The sequence below is a fragment of the Telopea speciosissima genome, chromosome 2 (assembly GCF_018873765.1).
Source record: "Telopea speciosissima isolate NSW1024214 ecotype Mountain lineage chromosome 2, Tspe_v1, whole genome shotgun sequence".
Classification (NCBI taxonomy): Eukaryota; Viridiplantae; Streptophyta; class Magnoliopsida; order Proteales; family Proteaceae; genus Telopea; species Telopea speciosissima.
The window spans coordinates 20804785-20823434 of record NC_057917.1 but is presented as its reverse complement, the minus strand read 5'-3'; the positions used below and the strand labels follow the sequence as shown (position 1 = coordinate 20823434).

At 39.2% G+C, this 18650-nt stretch overlaps 1 long non-coding RNA gene across 1 annotated transcript; it reads left to right on the top strand.

The window, feature by feature from the left end:
* The first annotated feature begins 1439 nt into the window (after positions 1–1439).
* On the top strand, positions 1440–9735 carry LOC122650768. Its single transcript, XR_006331422.1, has 3 exons — positions 1440–1452; positions 2588–2590; positions 9630–9735. It is a non-coding gene; the product is annotated as an uncharacterized LOC122650768 (long non-coding RNA).
* Positions 9736–18650: the final 8915 nt, after the last annotated feature.

The window sequence follows — 18650 nt, the reverse complement described above, 5'->3', positions numbered from 1 at the left end:
TCCCCATAAGGCTTATTTATTATCCATTCAATCAAGTCTTCCAATAGACATCCATTGGCTATTTAGGTGTCTATTAGGAAATGACATAACCCTCTAACAAATCCAACAAAAACGTGTTTAATCTTTAATTTTAAATACAATTAAAAATCCAACAATCCCCTATAGATTCAAAATACCGATAAAACAAAACACTGAACTAGTGAATATATTAAACATAGAGGACACATCGTTGTAGATATCTTTCAAATTTGAACCTACACTAGATCTAATGAACTTCGCTACAGAGTACGGGTGAAGTCAGACTTCTTCAATCTTTCCTTATTAGCGTAGACGGCAAACTCACCATCCTATTCTACCAGTTGACCTTACGTGACATAACCTGTTCTTGCATGCAAAAGGAAGTGAAGTCACTTCTGAAAAGAAAAAGGAAATTTTGTAATCATATGGTTCTATGGTAAACTTAAAACTCTTATCCTACTTGGTAAATATATTTTACTTTTTAAATCAAAGCAATTTAATTGCAAAATAGAATGATGATTACAAAATTAATATGTTTTGAAATTATTTATACCATCATGCATGAGAGGGTAATGACATCCCTCACAGTGACAGAAGAAGATCCTAATGTTTTGCAAATTTACCCTTCTGTATTGTTGATTTCACTTTTCTTTTCTTCTCGTTATTTCTGTTGCAACCAAATAGAACCAAAAGAAAACAAACATAGAAAATTTCCTACAGGATTGGAAGGTTTATACGTATTTTTGGATTTTATTAATTCGTTTGACAAAATCCCAATCCAATGATTTTTTTCATGTATCCTATTTTCGAGGTTGTGAGCGTAACATCATTTCCCTTTTAATACACGTATCCATTTCAACGCAATATAGGGGTGTAAGTTTGGCCCTATCAGCCCGAGTCCGCCCTGAGCCTGAACAGGACCTAGGTTGAATTTTCCAACCCTGAGGGTGGGTTAGGGTTCAATTTTTTAGGTCCACGGTCATGGATGGGCCGAGCTAGGGTTCAGGCCTCGGGCTGAGCCTGGCCCGGCCTTACCCGAACCTGATTTTACCGTTTTAGGATTTTAGCCTTCTAGGTTACTATTTTGATCTCTTTCGGTTTTCCCATTTCGTTTAAGTATTCTAGTCTTCTAGGGTTTTGTTTAAGCCTTTGTGTTTCCACCGTTTGCTTTTGGAGTGCTAGCTGACGAACTACTCAGAGCTTAGCGTCGACAAACTACTCGTGAAACTCGAGCACCTCTGTGTTTTCCCAATCTCAAGAGGACCTTTGCATTTTTTGCAACTCAAGAGAATCTTTATCTCCATCTCGTTTTCTGTAACTCAAGAGAACCTCTATCAAGAGAACCGCTTCATTTCCCCAATCTCCCCTTAGGTAAAACACTAAAAAATCTCTCTCTCTCTCTCTCTCTCTCTCTCTCTCTCTCTCTCTCTTGTTGTTTCTCTTGGTTTCTTGGTACACCTTTCTTCTATTCATCTGCATTTGAATTTTTTAAATATAATTCCTTTGCTTTTATTTGTCTTTCTCATAGTTTGGTCAGAAATATGGAACTGTGGAAGCGGTAGCTTCTTATTTTCATTTCTATGTTGCATACTGCTGCAATAATGGCTTCTTATTTTCATTTTGGTTATTGTTTGGTTTTATTTGTACTATGATGATGAATTAAAAGCTTCCCCCTACTATGCTTTAAGGTACCAAAGGATATTTTTATTGAAAATTGTTGAATTAGTATGGTACATAAAGAAAGTGCACCTGCAACATGACCACTGAAAAAAAATCAGTCCAATCAAGGCCAACCCTGTCCTTACAAAAATCAGGGTCAATCAGGGTCAACCCGGCCCAGTTCGAACCGATCAGTTTCAATTTGGGCTGGGATGGGTTGGCTGAGCCCAACAGGGTTGGATCTGGGCTGAGTTATCTCAGCCCGACCTGAGGGCAGTGCTGGGCTTGGGCTGAGCTAACAGGACTCAGGGTTGGGCTGGGATTTTAAAAAACACACCTGGCCCAACCTGGCCCTGTTTCACCCCTAGCGCAATACATGTGTGAGCTATTGTGTGCATGGTACTATGATGTACCATGATACTTATACATATCAATCATATCAAACCGATTCCAATAAAAAATTCACTTTTGACTGAAAAGCATTCTTTGATAGTATCAGCCGATATGTACTGATGTCGTATCGATATCGATCACCGCCAATATCGGTATATATTGGCTACTATAATGAATATGTATCAACCAATATGGTCAATACGACGCCCATACCTAAATCCATATTGCTAATAGGCTAAATATAAAACGGAAAAAAGAACACTACCTAGTCACGTGTCTCTTATGCTGTCACAAGAACGTGCAAAATTACCATCCCACCTTCATAAAATAAAAAATCTCATCCATATTGATGTTCCTGCACGTGCTTTCATTGTGCAAGGCCACCTATGGTTGTGCCTCACTCCCTAGTCTGAGTCTGCGTTGGCTGTTTTGATATCCAACTGCATGTCACCCATTCCCAACATTGATCTCATTTTGACATGTAATTACGTAAACTGCCATTCCTTCTTCCTGCGAGCGAGTCACACTTGTATAAGGTGTATTCATAGAATCTAGAAATATGTGAGGTCCCACTACCTCCACACGCACTCTCTTTTAATTTGGGCTGGGCTCGAATTTTGGACCTCCCTCAGCAAGTAATGGGCTTCGACCCAGCCCAAGCACACAGATGTGCTACTTGGTTGAAAAAACTGAAACCTGCAACTCTGATGTTAATGGGTTGGCCTTCAACATGTGGGCCTCTCTAGAACTTTAACATCTATTCAATCTCTTCTTCTCTAAATCTCAGGCACAAAAGATCAATCAAAAGGACATTCCAAAATGTTTGACCATTTATTTTGAACCATTTAATGTACATCTATAACGAACAAATGCTTTTTTTTTATTTTTTTCATTTTTATTTTAACTATTGGTGAGACATGTAGAAAAGTTCTCTGTGGGAGACACAGGGTCTACGCCCAGACACAGTAGGGCAAAATGACCACCCCGACGCTCCTGAAAAGTAAAAATCCTGCCCCCCAAGATGCCAGCGTGCATGCTCTCGTTGACTGCTGTGCGTAAGTGGCCTCTGTGCTCCCCCACAGAGAACTCTCCCCCAAGACATATATATAGGATCAGGCTTAAATTCGTTAAAATCCTGGTGGGTGCACTTGACTTGTTAGCAGTTCACACCGCAAAACACTAGCTTGATCAGGCCTAGATATGCAAGCCCATGTGGAAATTCTGTTGCATGTAAAATAGGTTGATATAGGCCCATGTATTGAGTTGTTGTTCATTGTTTTCCTTTGTCACTGTGAAGGTCCTAAAGTCATTCCTAGCCTCTTTCTACATTCCACAACTATACAGACCAGATACAACTCACCCTTCCAATTCCTTTACCATAAATCCCACCCATACCCAATCTGAAGGGTAGGATTCCTTTGGTTGCAAGAAGCGTAAACATATGGACTCCAACCAAGAGTCCATATGTTTTTAACTTTGTTACCAACCTTTCTTTACCTTTTATTATTCTGATAGGAGATTTCAACTAGGTACTACACCCGGATGAAAAACCGGGAGGATCTTTAGCCTCACCTTGCAATTTTGTTGCCTTGGATCTCAATGATATTATATCTTCGTTTGACCTCTCTAATATTCCCTTGAATGGAACACGATTTACTTGGTCAAATAGACAGCAAATTCCAAATCTAGTCAAGGAAAAATTGGATCTCTGCTTAGCATTATCCCATATGGGATGTCTTGGTGGAAGCAGATTTCCCTTACTGCCTTAGTTTCTTTTGGTTCGGATCATAAACCTATTATTCTTAAAACTGGTTTTTTTTCTTCCACCAATAAGAAGCTTTTTCACTTCCAGAATCGTCATATTTTTGGAAACATTTCTTCTTTTAGAGACTCTCTTCCTCCAATTGGCTGATTTGGAGAACCAAGATCTTTCTCCAGATACTATTTTCTAGATGCAAGATATTACCACCACTCTCCATTGGGTTTTTGAAGCAGAAGATATCTTCTAGTTTCAAAAATCACGACACCTCTATATTTCTCAAGGAGATCAAAATATTCGCTTTGATCACTCTGTTACCAACTTTCATAATAAGGTCCGTCACATTGATTGCATCAGGGACAATGATGGTACACTTGATTCAGATGTGAATCTCATTGCAAAAGTTTTCTCTAATCTTCTCTCCTGCATTCTTACATCTTCTAAACCCTTAGCCCTACTTTTTATTGTTGTCACTTGCCATCTCTGACACTGAAAATGTTGATCTCACATCACTTCCTTCAATTGAGGAGGTCACAGATGCAGTTTTCAGTATTGGACCATATAAAGCACCTGGTCATGATGGGTTTTCCTCCATCTTTTACCATAAGAATTGGGACCTTTTGCAAGCTGATATCATGACCTTTGTCACCTCTTTGTTTACTCAAGGGACGGAACAAATCACACCTTAATCACCTTTATCCCAAAGAAAGAGAATGCATTAAGCCCTGAGGACTTTTGACCAATAAGTCTATGTACAGTAACCTATAAAACCATCTCTAAGCTTCTAGCATATCAACTTCGCGGGTTAATGAATGACATTATTTCCCCTTTTCAGTCGGTTTTTGTTAAAGGCCGATAGATCTCAGATAACATAATCATTACCCATGATATCCTCCACTACATTAGATATTGTAAAGGAAAACAATGATGGGTAGCGATAAAACTTGACATGTCCAAGACCTATCACCGGTTGGAATGGGGTTATATTAGGGCCATCATTTCTTTCTCGTGTTCTCCTATAAATGATGTGATCTCATGAACTACCTCATGTCTTTTGTGTCCTTCTTTATTAAACTACATGGTGGTGATTTTGATTTTTTTGAACCTTCGCGTGGGATTAGACAACGGTATCCTATTAGCCCTTATTTATTTATTATTTTCATGGAAGGCAAGTCTTGTTTACTTGATGCTTATTGCGAGTTAAATTTCTGTAAAGGGATCCGAGTTTTGCGTAATGCACCTGAAATCACACATCTCCTAGTTGCAGATGATACTTTGATTTTCAGCCAAGCTTCCTTGGAAGATATTGATACCATCCGGGCTATCTTCAAACTCTTTGAAGACATTTCTGGATTCTCCATAAGTTGGCATAAAAGTGGTGTTTTTAGCAAAAACACTCCTTCTGGTTTGAGATCCTAGATCTATAACCGTTTACATTTAAAAGAAATGTCTTCCTCTTCTATTTACCTCAGTACCCCAATCTACCCCTCTAGGAAAAGGAGTCCCATTTTAATAACATTATTTTCAAAATCCAGAAAAAGTTGTCTAATTGGAAGTCCTCTCTTCTGACCTAAGTAGGGCATTCCATCCTTTTAAGTGCTAGATTTTGGAGATGAGAGACTTATCCCAATAAGAAACTTCCTCTCATTTCTTGGAAATCTATATGTCAGCACAAGGAAGCTGGAGGTTTAGGTTTCCGATTATCCTCTATCCATAATGAAGCTCTTCTCCTCTATCTTGGGTGGCATCTCTTAACAAACCCCTCGTCCCTTTGGATTCAAATCCTTAAAGCTCGATACTACCCCAACTCTTCCCCATTGAACCTAGACTACAAATCAAGAAGAGGGTCATGGATTTGGGGTAGTATATCTCACATTTTATCCTCTTTGCAGAAAATGATTCGTTGGAAGGTAGGGATAGTATCTAATATCCTGATTTGGGATTGTCACTGAATTCCTAAAATATCTCCTCCCTACTTTCAACATCTGAATCAACAGCGGCCACCAAACCATTTCTTATTAGAACTTATGTGTGGAAGAAATTGGAATTCTTCTCTCATTCATTCTATTTTTTTCACCCACCACAGCCCTTCAACTCCTCCAAATTCCGTTGTCAAATCACCCTCATGAGGATTTTCTTTTTTGCCCACAAAATTAGGGAATCTCACTACTAAAGTGGTTGCAAGGCTATTATCATCCCCTTCCGTCTTCATTATATCATTATAAGGGACTTCAGCGTATAATTTGGAACCTCAAAATACACCCAAAATTCAAGATATTCTTCTGGAAGATCCTTCGTGATGGCATAGGTACACGTAGTATCCTATGCCAATTCCTAAAAATTTCGGATCACTGTGTTTTTGTGGTTTACACCAGGAAACCCCATGGCATTTATTCCTTTCTTGCGATATTTCAAAGCATGTTTGGGAACAGGATTGCTAGGTTTATGGACTGAATTTCTCTAAGGTTCTTCCATCCTAGACCTCCTATTCTCTATGACTGTTTCTTCCCCAAACCAAATCGCTGACAAGAAAACTTTTTTATTCATCTACTCCATTACCTGATATTTAATTGGGATAGAACGTAACCGTTGTTGGGTATCACATACAGCCCCCAACCCACTTAGAATAATTCGCAATGTGAATAGATGGATTGGAGACTTAGGCCGTTATCCCCTTACCCTTCAACTTGAACCTAATCCTGAACTTCCTTCACCTTTAGTTCGGGATATACTGACACTTATACAGCCAGACTCGCTGATCGACATTTGTGATGGCAGTTTTCCACCTGACTCTGGAGAGACTGGTTGGGCAGTTATTATTATTCATAAAAAAATAAAAAAAAAATCCATATGTGCTTGTTTGGACTTTGGCTATTTAGGTTCAGCTCAAGAGGTAGAAGCAAAATGACTACTCCTCGGACTACAGTAAATAGGATCATTGGGTGGCGATCCTCTCAACATTTGGACTGACTACATTAATCTGATTGAATGGCTCACCTAGTCTACTCTTCAATGGACATGGGAAGTGTTTATTGATCTATGGGACATCAAGAATATTTTGAAATCCTTTTCTAATATGTGTTTTTGTAAGTGAAACAGGGCATGTATTCAGGTTGTTAATGACTTGGCTATAACAGCCAGAAGTACTAGCCACAAGTTGTATATTATTGACATCTCTTTTTTTAGTTAATTTATTTCGTTTATTACCAAAAAAAAAAAAAATTGCTAAACACATTCCCCAATTGCTGACCACATCACCACTTCTTCTTAGCCGACTTGAAAATGATGTCATATATAGCCTTATAAAATTAGGAAAAAAAACAACGCTAATTGATTGTGTAGTTCCTATGCCAAACACAAGATAACATGAATTTCTTGTTCAGCCTCTAGTGAAATAAAAAAAATCCCACTTAGGTAGATCCCCTTGTGTGTCCTCTCATTGGCTCATGTGCTGGTGCAGGCGCTACATGACCAGACAACAATCTCTTGCCCAATTTATTTATCACGATGAAACAGATGAAAGTTCTTGTTGTTCAACAACCCAAATTCTATAAACAATATAAGCTAACTTCTTAACTTCTTTGTCATTGTCTTCAATGTGAGAGACTACCTATTTTGAAGCAAAATCTATTTTCCCTTGAGGTTCTTTGTCCTCAAACCTACAAAAATGATACAACATGTCTCACCATTTGATTTTACATTGTTTGTGCAAATAGAAGAAAATGGAGGGACACTGTTTTCTTTTAGCTGGAGGATTAGCTGAGCCATCATTTTCCTTAGGAATGTTAAACCTCCCATATCTGTGTAGCTTTGTAGGAATGAAATTCAGAATCACATAATTGTTGTGATTCAATCATTCGATGCTTACCAGTGATCTGGGTAAACACTCTAACACTCACCCAAACTTGCTGCCAAGAGCTAAGATACTTAATGATGCCCTGAGTTGATATCATGAAACTGTCCCATTGGAACATACTATATTTGGAATCACTCTTGAAACTAGCAATAGAGTGTTTTAACTGGCTAAGGCACTCCCAATTTTACCAATTGGCACACACAGTCGTGTGACACACCTTTTCCTCTCAACCATAGACAGTCACACAATTTTGTGACAAGGTCTACCCGGTGTGCATACCCATCCTACAGCACATCACTTCAATATCCAACATAACACGCATCCACAACACAAAGATATACCTGCTTCGGCAAGCTACCTATGTGCACAAGGTAATACCCTAACTAGAGTTTCGTATTATACCTAGTACGAGACATTATTTCGACCGCTGCAATGGCCCAGGTACCTCTACACCTACTTCAACTCTAACAATGTAAGAGCAAGGACTTTGAATCCAAGGTTTACATTGCCTCAACAATGAGGTGATACAATGATTGTGTGTCCAGCTACAACTGAACAACCTCAGATACAAATTCAAGTGGGCTTGTAAGATTGCCCAACAATTTTTTCATTTCTAGTATAGAAATTCGACAAATAAAACCTAGAACTAGCATATGAACATATATGGATGCACAAAATAAAAATAACAAAGCCAGGATGTGACACTTACCACCCTGTTTGTCTTGTTCCTAGTATCTGGAGAAGCTATGAATGAACAGTGGAGCTTCACAAGAGATGCTAGAATAGTTGGGACCTCTTTTTCTTCTTCCCTTCTTCCTTCTCTTTTCTCCTCTAGGGCTTTTTATTACATTAACTCATCAAAGACTTCAATGATGCTCACCAACCTTTCAACTCTCTTCAATAGAGATTCAATGCACCTTGAAATGATGGTTGGATATGAACCAATGCACTTCCACTCCTCTGTTCTTCTTGTTTTCTCTTTTAGTGTTTCTTCTTTTCTTCTCTTGAGGATTAGTGCAAATGTGCCCCAAAAATCACTTAAAAGGACACACAAAACCCTAATCATGATCTTGACTTGACGTCCATCCAGGTGACCACCACCATAATCTGGTTGACCGCTTAAAGCATCCACAACGGCTTGGATATCCAGAGGCATACTGATCACCACTTCATCCGAATGGATTCAGTACGATAGTCAAGATTTTGCATATTTAACATCATTCTCATGTTCTTCATACTTTCAATACTCATTTACATTATATTTTGCATTTATAAGTATTATTCTATGTATACTTATATTCTAGGGATTTAAGGTTTTTGAACACGGATTTGTATATATTTTTATTTTTTTCTTTAATGTTTTCTATATTTCTTATATAATCCATGCTAGAATAGGTTAGTTTTCCATTATGTGATTTTTCATTATTTTATTTTGCGTGTTGGGCTGCATTTTTTGCATATAAGTATATTTTAGGAATTTCACCATGCTTCATTCAATATAGGGGGTAACAGTCGGTTCGGCCCGTTTTTGGTCTGAATTGGTTTCAGTTAGGGAATGAGTGAGACCAAAACCAAACTATTAAGAAACTTCGGTTTCGATGCGATTCGGTTTTGATTTATTTCAGTTTTTTTAGTATCGGGTTAATATCGGTTTAGATTGGTTTGTTTTCGGGCTTAAACCATAATGGAATCATACACACATAACCTATAGTGAGGAAAGATTTGGTAAAAACACTTTAAATCATTTGATGTGTTCATATTGTAATCGGAGCAAGTGGAATGAATTGCAAGGGGAAGATAACTAATATTGAAATCAATGGACAAATGGAGTGATGGAATCAGACAAGCCGCCTCTAGCATTTCCATTTTGCGATTCAGATTCTGAGCGCAAATTTGTACATTCCTCAGAATCTGAAGAGGGAGGCCCACACGACGGGCTTCGAGTTGAGACTCGCCCCCAGGGGAGGCTCGGGGAAACCTATCCCCCGATCTCTTGCGGAAAACGAGGCAGCTCATCCCGCTCAACCGCTTACTACTCGAGAGCGGGAGACTCATCTATTGACGTACTAAAAGAGTGAAAGAATGTCTTCATTCTGTCCTCCTTCTGCCAAAGAAAGTCAATGAAGAAAGGTAATCTAACATTGAGTTTTTGTTTCAAGTATGAAGGAAAGTCAGGCTTATGAAGTTTTTGTAATTGTCTTGTAAGGACGTATGGTGGGAGTTCTACTGCGGTCATGTTCCTGAGTTGCTGAGGTTTGCAAGACGGGTGTACAAATAGAGCTTGTAGCAAAATCATTGTCACAAATTAAATCATTGTTTATCATTATAAGGTGAAGATAACTAATATTGAAACAATGGATGAGAAGATAACTAATATTGAAATCACAAAATGAACACTACTATCAAATATTCAAATCATTCATTTAAATTTCCAACTAATTTTGTATAGTAAACAAGGAGATCAATGGAAGCATTGTTACACATCAATTTCCTATTCATAACCTCATACTTATTGATTTATAACAACTCCCATTACAACCAAAATTTTTCTCACTAATATTGAAATCAATGGATAATCGATCAAATCACCTATTCATAACTTCATACTCAATGAATTTTTTATCGATTTCATTTGGTTCAGTTTTCAGTTTGGATATCGGTCGGTTCGGTACGGTCCAGTTTTCAGCCAGTCCCATCATTACCCTAGCCCAAAACCAATCCGAAAAGGATCAGTTCGGTTTGGTCCGAGTTTTTCAGTTGGTTTCGATCGAGTTTACCGGTTCAGGCTAGGTTTTGACACCCCTAATTCAATTTTTTTTCCCATTTTGTTCTCTTATTTTTCTTTTGTTTCTGTAATATTACATCATATTGGTTTCATTAGCTATTAACATGTTTACGGTTATTTTTCTGAGCTGTTGTGGTAGGGTACACTAGCATCTCTATGTCTATCTCTCTCCTCCTAACATGAAATGACTTGACTGCCCTCCCATGTATGATACTGTTTTATTGCATCTCATTGGTGCGCTCCTCTATGCCGCTTTTCTTAGAGAACCCTCTCTCTTATTTTATTTAATTTCTTCTATATATTAGAATATGATGTGTTGCATGCTTACTTAAGTGTGTTTATTATCTTGTAAAAATAGTAGATAAATAGAAAACTTGGTTTAATCGGGTGTACTGGCTTGTCCAACACTTTTCTTGGTCTACGCAACCTGACTTGAACCCGATCTTACGGTCAGACCGATTTGAATGAAGTCATGCATATTTAATGTGAGTCATAACTCCTAATCTATGTGACGACTCCTGATTCCTTCTCCGCCAAGAGAAGAATATTTCCTTTCGAGAATTGAAAATTACTATTCTCACATCTTCTATAACACAATTTAAATCGGGAAACTAGTCATTCACTAAGTTGTTCACAAACTGTCACATGGTTAATTTCATCTCTAAATGAACAAAGCAATTGGATCAAAATGGAACCAAAACTTTCAAAAAAATAATTACTTTCCACTATTAAAAAAATTATGGGAAAAAAAAAGGTTCTGTTCTACTAATCACTTAAGAGAGTCCGTGGTCTAAAATAATACATCCTTTAAATAGCTATAATTACTTCTCATATATTAAAAAGTGTTGGAAATGCCCTCAACCTTGTGATTATGTATTATCTAACTTCTTATAAAAGTGGTGAGTGAACACACTAATAAACACTCGACCTCAAAATATTATATTTTATATGGGTTGTTATTCATGTAACAAGGGTGGGTTGCATTTGGAAAAATAACAAAATGGTGAAAAGAATAATATGCAATGAGTAATGGGATACTGAAGGATCCATTTAATAGGGGTAACTTAGACATTTTAATTTCTTTTATTAAAGGCTCATGATTATATTCTAAATTGACATTTAAATGGCATTTCTGTCTTTTAACAACAAACTCCTTTCCTTGCCGCTGGAACCATCGGCCGTCGTCGTCTTCTTCCTCTTGTTGCCCATCCCCACACAATCCCACATGAAAGAATCAGTTAATTAAGCCCTTTCTCTCAGTGCCTTTGTCTCTATTTATTCTCTAAATTGAAACTTAATCTCCCTTTGTGATGCCTTAATCGCAGAGCTCTAAATGGGTTCAATTTCTTATGCCCTTGTTCTTAGTTCCTGCAAGTACCCATTTGAACAATAAAAATCCTCAAAGCTTTAAATTCAACCAAGAAAGTGTTGGTCAAACAATGGTCCAGGGATCAAACCATGGTTCCCTAGGGAAACCAATATACAGAAAAATTAGGGTTTTGCACACCCTGGGTTATCCCATGGTGTCCCATGGGTGCCCCATTAAATTTTAAGATTTTCCATGGTCACCCATGGGAACCCTGGTGCATCCCTATTAGGGTTTCTCCCTCCCTATTGCGTCCCATAAAATTAATTATCACAATAGGGACGGAGAAATTCTTCTCTAGTCCATCACATGGCAAGAGGGATCCATCCCATACTCGAATGCGCAGCAAAAATTAATCGATTCGAGTTTCTTTCGCATCTCATAAATATTAATAATCAATGAACAGAAGGAATTAATAAAGAACTGCTAACCTGGTGAGCCTCAAGTGTTGCTCCTCCAATAGACAGTGGTTCTTCCTCCAATGAGCGCTCCAAGCAAACAGATCTGAACCTCCAATGGTGCTACCAAGGTTCTACACGCCAATCCCAGATGCCCTCAAACTCCTCAGCACATATTTAGGGTTTCATAAACCCTAACTCTCAAACACAGGTGAGAGAAGCAAGAAGAAGAAGAGAGATCACAAGAGGGAGAGAGAGAAACCAAAAACGTAGGAGAGAGAGTGTCTACTCCAAAAACATGGAGAGCTTCCTCTTCTGCGTTTTATGGTCCCCTATTTATAATAATAGGTTTTAATTAAATCCTAGATAGATTTAATAGAGCCCTAGTGAGAGTCTGACTCTTTCTCTCTCAGTCTGGCAATTCTGTTTAAACTCAAAGTGCTACACTGGTGAAGAAGCAGAATCTAATAGGGAAAGTATTAATTAGATTTTTTATTTAATTATTAATGGATAATTACAATTGGCACCCAATCCATTAATTAAATAAATAGCCAATTAAATTAGAAAATTCCAAATAACTCCCTATATGATAACAATTTATCATATACAATCCCCCCACTAATCAACACCATCATTATGGAATCTAGGGCATGTACACATGTACTGCCAAACCCCAATCCATAGTACATGTCCATATAAGAGCGTATGTGCATCTGATCGGGTCCCGCAAAACTCGATTAAACACTTTATTTGAAATAACTATAAATAATGTATCATTTTATGTAAAATAAATTTTGCAAAACCATTTCCAAAGCATCGGATCCATTCGATCCGACCATGCACTGAGCAGTCTCTATCTTGGTGTTCCCCAATCGGGCAGTGGTGACCGTGTTGGATAACTCCTTCACTCACAAAGTGTTCACGCATTCCCAGAACACCGGCTTTGACTCGCTTGAGTCTCAGTCATTGATGAACCAAAGAATGCGATCACACTTTGTAGTGACAGGGTTCCCTTAGGTACAGGGTGTCGGTGACACATGTCTATCCCTTCCTACATCTGGTAGTAATACATGAGGGAATCGACAAAGTAGATTCTTCGCCAATGCACACATCAAACATGTGAGCACTCGCATTCGTACCCTGACATCACATGTCTAGGCATACCCAATGCGACGACCATATGATAAGGGTGCCCAGCCCAAACCCTAGTCGTGACTACCATTTTAAGTATAACTTACGGACACATAATGCTCAAAAGGTTTATATCACATATGATAATATTAAACTAAAATGTATAAATGTTCAATACAAAGGTGAACCGGGTTGAACTGGACTGAACTGGGTTTGATGGACACACACTTGTCCAATAATCTCCCACTTATACATCAAAGCCAATTCTCCATACATTTTAAACACATGCCCTCCATGTGTTTCTCAAACACTCCTGGTGATAAATCCTTTGTCATGGCATCAAACACATTTTCAGTTGTGTCCACTTTAGAGATACTCACATCACCCTGCTGGATAATCTCTCTGATGAGGTGATACTTCCGCTGCACGTGCTTGTTCCTCTGATGAGCCCTAGGCTCCTTAGCTTGTGCAATGGCCCCTCTGTTGTCACATAATAGGGGAATAGGGCCCTTGACAAGATCAGGGACTACCTCCAAATCTGATAGGAATTTCCTCAGCCAAACACCTTCTTTTGCTGCATCACAAGCTGCAAGGTATTTTGCTTCGGTAGTAGAATCGGCTGTAGACTTTTGTTTCGCACTTCGCCACACAATGACACCTCCACCCATTAGATATACCATCCTGGACGTGGATTTTCTGTCATCCTTGTCAGTTTGAAAATCCGAATCTGTGTATCCCAATACTGATAACTGATCAGATCCAAAAACCAAGAAATATTCCTTAGTCCTTCTCAGGTACTTGAGGATATTCTTGACAGCACTCCAATGCTCGCGTCCAGGGTTAGATTGATAATGACTTACCATACCTACTGCATAGCAAATGTCCGGCCTCGTACACAACATAGCGTACATAAGACTCCCTACTGCTAAGGTATAGGGAATCCTCTTCATCTCTTCAATGTCTGTCTGAGATTGAGGACATTGAGATCTGGAAAGACTGACTCCAGGTCTGAAGGGAACACTTCCCCTCTTGGAGTTCTCCATACTAAATCTGGCCAGGACTTTGTCTATATAGGTCGCCTGTGACAAGCCTAGCATCCTTTTCTGGCGATCTCTTACGAGTTTGATCCCAAGGATATAGCTAGCTTCACCAAGGTCTTTCATCAAAAACGTTGTAGATAACCATTGTTTCTTGATGAAAGGAATCCTACATCGTTACCAATCAACAATATGTCATCTACGTATAAAACAAGAAAACATACTGCCCTCCCACTGATCTTCTTGTAAACGCATGGTTCATCCATGTTTTGATCAAAACCAAACGATTTGATTGATTGATCAAACCTGATGTTCCAGCTCCTGGAAGCCTGCTTCAGCCCATAAATGGACCTCTGTAATTTGCACACCTTTCTTTCTTCCTCCAAGGAAGAGAACCCCTCTGGCTGTTCCATGTAGATTTCCTCTTGAAGGAACCCATTTAGAAATGCAGTCTGCACATCCATCTGCCAGATCTCATAATCAAAGTGTGTTGCGATAGCCAATAAAATCCTGATGGATTTCATCATCGCTACTGGTGAAAAGGTTTCCTCATAGTTTATACCCTCTTTCTGGGTATAGCCCTTTGCTACCAGTCTCGCTTTGAATCTTTCGACCTTTCCATCTGCGCCCTTCTTCCTCTTGAAGATCCATTTGCATCCAATTGGCTTGACGCCAAGTGGTGGATCGACTAGAGTCTAGACCTTGTTGGAATGCATCGAATCAATTTCAGAGCGCATTGCCTCCAGCCACCTAGTGGCATCAACATCCTTTAGAGCCTCAATGTATGTCATCGGATCATCATCCGATTCAACCGATACCATGTGGAACTCTTCCACAGTTTCCTCTGCGGTTAGAAGAGTTAGCCTAGTGGGTGGTCTAATAGTCCTCCCACTACGTCGAGGTTCCTCAAGTGTTGGTATTTCAGCGGGTATGTCAGTTGGTCTCACTTCTGGAAGTGACGTTTCTGAGCCATCTGATAGCTCTTTTATGACTACTGGTTCGGACCTCTGGGTCATCATTTTTTCCTCCAAAAATGTGACATGTTTACTTACAATGACTTTTTGGTCAACTGGGTCATAGAAATAATAGCCTATCATGCCTTTGGGGTAGCCTAAGAAATAGCATCTCGAAGTCCTGGATTCCAACTTGTCTGTCTGTTGCTTTCGCACATCTGCTATGCAACCCCATACCCTAAGGTGTTGAATACTGGGCTTTCAGCCCTTCCACAACTCAAAGGGTGTCTTGGCTACAGACTTAGATGGAACCCTATTCAAGATATATATCACCGTCTCTAAAGCGTACCCCCAAAAAGAAAGAGGCAGCTCACTATAAGTGAGCATCGTCCTGACCATATCCAATAAGGTCCGATTGCGTTGTTCGGATACACCATTTTGTTGTGGTGTGCCTGGATTAGTTAGCTGACTAACTATCCCTTGGGATATGAGATGTTCTTTAAACTCATCCGATAGATACTCCCCTCCACGATCTGATCGTAAGGACTTGACGTGTTTATCGAGTTATCTTTCGACCTCGGCTTGGAATTCTTTGAATTTATCAAAGGCTTCCGATTTCCTACGCATCAAGTATATGTAACCATATCTAAAGTAATCATCGATGAACGTGATAAAGTACTCATACCCATATCTTGCTTGTATGTTTATGGGTCTACACACGTCAGTGTGTATCAACTCCAACAGATTTGTGGCTCTAGCACCTTTATTGCTAAAGGGTTTCTTGGTCATTTTGCCCTGAAGGCATGACTCACAGGTGGGGAATGGTTTCACCTTCAGACTCTCTAAGAGCCCATCCCTCACCAATCTACTGATTCGGTCCACATTTTTGTGACCCAATCTTAGATGCCACAGATATGTTGAGTTCACTAGAGCTGCTTTCCGTTTCAAATCAACATTTGAAACAACATTCGTTCTAATAGGACAATCTAGAAAATACAAACCACTTTGCATATATCCGGATGCCACAAAGGAATTATTAAAACGAATAATCAATTTAGAATTAAAGGAAAAACTATATTTGTCCAAAACAAGTTTTGAAACTGAAATTATCTTTCTCTTGAAAGAGGGTACATAATAGCAATCCTTTAAAACTAAACTAGCAGAACTAAAATTTAAAATAAAAGTTCCCACAGCCAACGCCATGGTCTCAACTCCAGTGCCCATCCGAAGACGCACTTCATTTCTTTCCAGGTTCCTTGTCTCCTTGAACCCCTGCAAATCATTACAAATGTGAACAGTGGATCCACTATCCACCAACCAAGAATTGGTCGGTTCAAAAGATAAATTACACTCATAAAGAACGTGAACATCACATGTACCTTCTTTATCAATCTCTGTTTCATCCGGCTTCTTGTCTTTCAAAGTTGCCAGGTAAGCACGACAGTTTCTTTTCCAGTGACCCTCCTTCTTGCAATAGAAGCACTTGCCTTTGCCTTTATTGCCAGACTTTCCACCCTTGGCTTTTAGGGTCTTACCCTTACTTCCCTTTTTCTTCTTCTTCCCATTTGAAGAAGGTTTTGCCTTAGTTGCATTGACCTCAGCCTTGTCCTTTTTTAAGGACGCTTCAGCCTCTACCAGTGCATTAGCAAGCTCGGTGCGCTCCATCTCCTTCTCGGACATCTTGTAGGACATCCTAAAAGGTGCGTAGGCAGAAGTGAGTGACGCTAAGATCACATCAGTCTTGTATCGCAGGCTGAAATCAGTCCCCATGGATTCCAGTTTTTCAAACAGATTGATCATTTTCATTACATGATCCATCACTGGAGTCCCCTGGGACATCTTGGAGTTATGGATTTGACTCACCGCATCAGAATGTGCGTGTGTCAACTGCCCGTTGAACAATTCAGCAAGCTTATCCATTTTACCCCCAGCAGTGCGTATATCCTTGACTGAGTCTACAACTGACTTTCCCAATGATCCTAGGATATAGAGTGATGCCTTGGAATCCCTCATGAGGAACTCTTGCATCTCTTCATTTGCCTCAAAATCGTTTGGGTCGGGTTAAGGAGGAACTTGTTCATCTAGAACTATGTACAGTCCTTCAGCAGTCAGGAGCAACTTAATGCTCTGGTACCAATTGACATAGTTTGTACCATTAAGTTTGTATTCGCTAATGAGTGTTAATAGGTTGGAATTAACGGCAGCCATCGTATATTAATCTACATATGCACAAGTAAATAACCACATGCTAATTAATGACCATTGAAAATAATAAATTGAGCACACACACATCAATGGTCTTTCATGATTTGGGTTTCCCTCATAACCCAAAAGATGAATTGGATACCTACAACCCTTGCATGCATAACTTACCTTATCGGAAATCATTATACACACCATGGTAGTGTGGACTAAGCTGTCCGCCTCATGGGCTTCCAATATTTTTGGCCACCTGGGTGTCATGTCCCGATCCTATCAGCTGACATACACCCAAGTCATGTACTTACCTATTGCATTAGTTAGAATCATGGAATCATGAAAGATGGCCCACTGTCACAGTGCCCTCTCACTATCCATACCCTAACGTATCTAGATAGAGGTAAATATAGATAAATGTGACAGTGGTCCTGGCAATGTCCTGTCAACGTATGCGGGGCATGTCACACAATCTCTACATTTATCTTCAATAGGAGACCATGGACATGTCTACCGATTAAGACTAGTCCATATCATACATGTATTATGATTAAAGAGGGATTAAGCAACTCTCACATACATATCATGGATGGAATAAAATAACATAATTAATCAACATTAATTAAAAGTGATTATGGGATGGCGGCATTTTTATCAGAAGCAATTAAAGAACCCTCCCAATAAAAATAAAACTAATAACTTTGGGTGCATTTATCATGCCATGGATGCCACGCCTCGATCATTTCCTCCGCCCGATCACGTCTTCAAAGTAGATGACTTGCATCTCCATAAGCTTTGAGCGCCACATGTGGATCACCATCTACATGCCCTGGGAGTCCTAACTCCTCTAAAATTACAATGGAAACCTAGGAAAAATTTTATACACTTTTCTTTCCATAATAATAAAAAAATCCCGCATGGAGAAACCAACCCACCATTTGGGCTGCCCATGGGGTGGAGTACATTTGTTTATAAAAAAGAAAGGGGGAGAGAGAGAAAGAGAGAGAAGCATCACATCCACCCATAACCCCATGTATCACATACAAAAACAATCCATCCATTTATTAGAATGCCATTCCCATAATCACATCATAATATA